This window comes from Solanum tuberosum, unplaced genomic scaffold (assembly GCF_000226075.1).
Source record: "Solanum tuberosum cultivar DM 1-3 516 R44 unplaced genomic scaffold, SolTub_3.0 scf00006, whole genome shotgun sequence".
Classification (NCBI taxonomy): Eukaryota; Viridiplantae; Streptophyta; class Magnoliopsida; order Solanales; family Solanaceae; genus Solanum; species Solanum tuberosum.
The window spans coordinates 825,759-831,622 of record NW_006238932.1 but is presented as its reverse complement, the minus strand read 5'-3'; the positions used below and the strand labels follow the sequence as shown (position 1 = coordinate 831,622).

At 33.3% G+C, this 5,864-nt stretch overlaps 1 long non-coding RNA gene across 1 annotated transcript; it reads right to left on the bottom strand.

Moving 5' to 3' along the window:
• Positions 1 to 524: 524 nt before the first annotated feature.
• LOC107060671 (uncharacterized) lies at positions 525 to 4,705 on the bottom strand. Its single transcript, XR_001473457.1, has 3 exons — positions 4,361 to 4,705; positions 1,819 to 2,003; positions 525 to 1,190 (listed from the first exon to the last, which is right to left on the bottom strand). It is a non-coding gene; the product is annotated as an uncharacterized lncRNA (long non-coding RNA).
• Positions 4,706 to 5,864: the final 1,159 nt, after the last annotated feature.

The following is a 5,864-nucleotide window of genomic DNA, read 5'->3' as shown; positions in this document are numbered from 1 at the left end:
GTCGAACACTTAGCGGACATAAAGCTCTACTATTCATAAATGGTGTTTCAACACCCAACAGCCTCATACTTACAAACAACACTCTCACTACCATATATAGGAATAAAACCATGCCTTTTACCACACTCTCACTACCATATATAGGAATAAAATCATGCCTTTTAGCACTAATAAACCCAATCATCTACTCGATACTTCTCCAAACTTCACCACGTATAGACAGCCCCAAACCTTTCTAAAATAATCAATAAAACTTTGACTCACTGCTTCCGATCATTTTTTCATGAATTTGTAGTAAAACACTTAGAGAAATCTCACCTAATCTGATATCTATAGTGAGAAAAAATGTGGCAGTAACCTTACCTCAAATTATGGAAAATTGTTCTCTTAACTTGTACTCCTTCAAGAGTTTTAATCACCCTTTACACTTGAACAAAATAAGAAGAGAAACTGTCTTAATAACAAAGAAAACATGAGCAGACAACTTAGGGAAAAGTCTGCACCATATTTAAACATGAAAAACATGAAATCTCATGGGACAATCAAGCTAAACCATAAGGTTTCTACTTACCTTGAATAGAAATTAAGAGGGTTTCTTCGAGAACCCATGGAGTATTTTTGAGGTGGCTGTGATAATCATTGAGGGAAAGAAAGAGTGCTGGAGATAAATTCATTTTTTTCTATGCAAGAATTAAGACATAAATGAGCCAAATATGACCCTATAATTGCTGGCACTCCATCGCCTCTATCTTCTTCATTTTTGTCCAAAAATTTCCAAGTAGGTGATCCACCTACTTGGCCATTTTTAAGCTGCTGAAATGTCAAACTAGGTGATGCAACTACTTCTTCTTATTAAATCTATTTAGCTATGGTAGGTGATGCAGCTACTTACTCTTATTAAGTTGGTCAAAAAGTCTAAGTAGGTGATGCACTTACTTGCTTAATTTAGTCAAGCAAGCACCTCACTTATTTTATCTGATTTTCCAAATTCTAATCTCTTAATTTAAACTTAACACTCAACTCTAAAATTTAAGCTTAATAACCACCTCACTTCTCGAGTTTAAATACTTTCATCAGTATTAACTTAGTCGTATACATGTTGAAATGTACAGAGTGTTATATCATCCCCCTTTGGATCATTCGTCCTCGAATGGGTGGTGTAGCTCAAAATAATGTCGACTCTAGCATATCTGTAAAAAAGTTTTCAAAATTTTCTTTGTAAATGAATAAGCCTTGCACGACATTTAAACAACTGAAGCATATTAAATAGTCAAAAATAAAAAGTAAGGTTCCTCCCTGCGACATACTTTCAGGTGAAATAATTCTATATGGTATGACTTGCCTTTATATCTTTTTACTTATACACTAGCTTGATGTGGAACTTTTTTGAATATGCAATCCCAAGTAGGAACTACACATTTGAACTTATGACGCATGGCTAAAATATCAAATGGACTGATGTTAACAAGTAATTAGGTGATTATATTAACAAGTGAATAGATGCATGTGAACCTTATAATCAGGAAAAGAAGATAAATGATGTCAAAATCTCATGAAAATTTTGGAACAATATGGATTCTTGAACTTCGTAGAGTTCTTCAATTCTCAAGTGGCCCTTTTAATCTCTTTGACTCCTACACAACACTCTAACGGAGACTGAATTCTTAACTTTGAAATTTATAATATATTAGAACTTTCTCTAGTGACAAGTGCTCTATGACTTCAATACTACGATAAGTTATGGGTCCACTAAATGTTAACACTTCATAGACTGTGAATTACTAGGTGTACGAGATATAACTCTTGAAGTAGCTCTACCTTATGTTTTTTGGTCAGTTCTCTGTATGTTAAGGCCCAACACATCAAGAGCACAACTTCCTTTCTGCCCAAATCTCATGAAGCCTGTAATAGATGTATTTTGTAAAAATACACGATTGCCCCCAATGCAATACTCTATCTATTGTTCTTCGCATCTTGAAAGGGCACCATGTTTTGCTATCCATCTACATGGACAAATAAACTACTCAGGTATAGTAAACAAGTAGGCTATGAGCCATGTGGCATATATATGGTCTATGAAGCATATAATATGTAGACAAGTGACTTATGGTACATGTGATTCATGAACTAGTAATTTATAATGTCGATAACATATGAAACATCAATATATGATGCTAATAAAATACGAACAAGTGATTTGTAGCACGTAATGGTGAACTAGAACAAGGTCATATGAAATATATAACAAAAACGAGAGCTTTATGAAGAAAATAACACCTACATGCAAGTAATCCAAAAAAATAATAATGTAACAAATGGGAAAATAATCCATAATAAGGCATAAGATATGTAACATGTACAACCATATAAGCAACTAGAGCCTTTGCAAACAAAGAGACATCATATAGAAAGATTTTATCAAATCTTAAGTGCAAGGACACTATTGCTAGTTCTAACTCATTGATGGTGTGGTTCTACTTGTGTTTCTTTACTCATCATAAAGCATATGCAATTGTTCCCATGCCATCTTCTAGTGTTGACACAGTATTCCTAGCATCAAAACTCGCTCCTTTCTAAGTTTATAATCTAATGTAAGAAACCATCTTTCTTTCATACAAATGATTCAAGTGTATTTAAGGGAACCACACAAGGTGAAATTTATCTTCTACAGAAGTGACCTTTCGGTCGCACTCTCTGTTGTTGTAGGTATTAATACTAAACACCAAAATTCAATGTCAATAAAAAATGACTTCTGTCTAATAAAAAATTTGAAAAGTTTTTCAGAGAAAGTATGCCATTGCAACTGGTTAAAATTAAAGAATCGATATTTCTTTCTTATGTCAATACTTAATAAACATCCTTTGTAATAAGGGCACAATCTATGCCAATGTTTCTTCTAATAATCACATATGTTGCCTTCTTATACTACCCAAGAACTTTACTATTCTATAGTATTCAAATATTTTTCTCCTTTATTTCATATATAACCAATTATTCTCTTGCTGGTTATTAATCTATGCCTTCATGTACTCTGAATATCCTAATAAATCATAACTTATGGCTAACCCCTCAATATTTTCAACCTAAATCCTTAATCATGTGTTCCTATATGACCAACACATAATAATGATGGGGCACATATACTTTAATACAAAACAATGAAAATACTTATCCTCTAAGTTTTTTTTAACAACCCAATGAGTCATTTAATTTAACATGTTATATGCATATCTTAAAATTCAAGCCTGACATACACAAGATGATAAATAAAAATATGGGATCTATCGGCCCACTAAGAGTATCTCTTGCAAATAGAATTGTTATATGCCTTACCGAACTATGATGATGCCACATTTTAACTAATACAAATTCAGCTCAACCACTTCTATTTTTAACACATACATAATCCTAAAAATTATGTGTATATTACTGACAAAATACTGAATGTACTTCATAGGATTAGATCCTATAACCACTGAATGAGTCATATTTGATGAGATTACAGACTCAAGAACCAATCACATTCTTTTAAAATTCTATATTAGGAAATGATGCAGCCCATCTCTATGACTACGTAACCATTTAGTGATCATGCTATATCACGCTCATAAAAAGCAAGATGATACAAGTGGTACTATTACAACTGTAGGTATAAGTAACGTAGAAACCTCTAAAATCCTTTCTCTAAATTTTGATAACATGAAATGTTCCTCTGAAGATTGCCTCTCAGGATATACTAGCCCTTGACCACCTTTGACCTTAACCGTAGTAGGTGTAATCTTGATGCCATAGATCATAGTACTAGGAATATACTATTTGACTTAACTCAATCGCACGATCTAGAATATAAAGCAAGTTCACATTTCCTAACCTAAATGTCTAAGAAACCCCCTAATTATAAATGTGGCGCGCAACACATTCATAAGTAAGGCTCTACTAGACACGGCTTTGTAGACACCCTAGGATGATCGGCTCTGATACCACTTTTGTCACACCTCAAGTACCATTGAGACGGACAGATACCCGATGCCCTAACGGCCCGAGAGAACCAACATATAACTCTTGCTTATCATACATGCAAAAAATGAAGTTATAAATCTTTGATGAGTATACGTAAAATACCCTGATAAAATACCAACATGGATAGGCCCAAAATAGATATACTTGATTGGTCGTTGAGGCCTTAATTGCTAGAAAACAAGATATAATTACGCTTCACTTTGACATTGCTCTACAAAGCCTCTAAAAGATAGACACTTAGCTTATAACGGGACAGGACCCCATCATACCCCTTAACTAATATATAATCTCAAAAATATACTAGAGACTCGGCAAAGCCTTGAAGCAACCTGGAGCTCACCAAAGATCGTTGAGTATCCTATGCTTAGATTGAGATATTTTATTAGCTTGAGTACCTGTACCTGTGGCATGAAAACAACATCCCCCAGAAGGGACGTCAGTACAAAAGAATGTACTGAATATGCGAGGCATAAAGTAACCATATGTAAAATAAGAGCTCAACTGAAATCAGGTACAAATGCACAATTATTCTGTATAGATAAGGATAAGAGACAACCTTTGATTAAACTTGTGAAATCACATACCTTACATTCACCTCTGCTTATACTTGAGGAATCATGCACATTACATTCACCTTTGCTTATACTTGTGAAATCATGTACATTAAATTCTTTGGTTATACTTGGGGAATCATGTACATTACATTCTTGGCTTTAAGTTTACTCATCTTTTCTTTATAGACTTTGTAGCATGTGACACAATGACCAGCTGATTAGTGGAAGGAGAGGATGACCCATGCTAGGCATTTTAATCTTGGGATGCGCTCCTCATAAATATACAAATCGAAATCGACCCATGCTAGGCTTTTAACCCTTGGGCTGCCACCCATAATAATATAGATTGGGATCGACCCATGCTAGGTATTTTAACCCCTAAGCTACCACCCATAACTATATAGATTCACTTTACCTTGTCTTTTTAATCTTTAAGATTGTTCTTTTGATGTTCATGACTCTTTTGAGATTTAGGACTATATACTAGTGATGTGGACATGTGGATAAATTAATTGAGGGAAAAAACAATAATATAGGAAGAAAATGTAACTTTGTTGTGCTACTTAGGAACATTAATCTTTAAGATTGTTGTTTTGATGTTCATGACTCTTTTGAGATTTAGGACTATATACTAGTGATGTGAACATGTGGATAAATTAATTGAGGCAGAAAACAATAATATAGGAAGAAAATGTAACTTAGTTGTGCTACTTAGGAACTTATATGACTCGTGAACTTCATTTGGGCACAAAGAACATATACAGGTGATCCATGAAGGTGTGTGGCATAGTCCTTGGGGGGGGGGTCCTCCGATTAAGGTAATATGTAATAATATTTATTGTAGTATTCTTCTGATAGTAATTTTAATCTAAATATTTCTTTTATATTATTTCTGATGTACTCTAGATATAACATATCTTGGGTTCTTTGATACATGTATAAGTTTTCCGCCATTAATTGTTCTAGTAATTTTATATTTTCCATAGTTTCTAGCCAGTATTTTAAGTGTCTTATCATTAATCCGAATATTGAATTTCTAGATCATTTAAATCAAACTCTATTATTTTATCTATATCCTGCCATATTTCATCTATATCGTACCATCTTTGATTCATAAGTTCTTCTGTTTCTGGGTCAGATATCTTTTCCCAAATTGTCTTTCTTATATCGATTATCTCTATATTTTTTAGCACATATAAAACCAGTATTTTATAATCTTGTATGATTGCTTCATATAAGTTATTCATAGCAAAATATTTTTAAAACAATTCCTTCATATCATAACCTTGA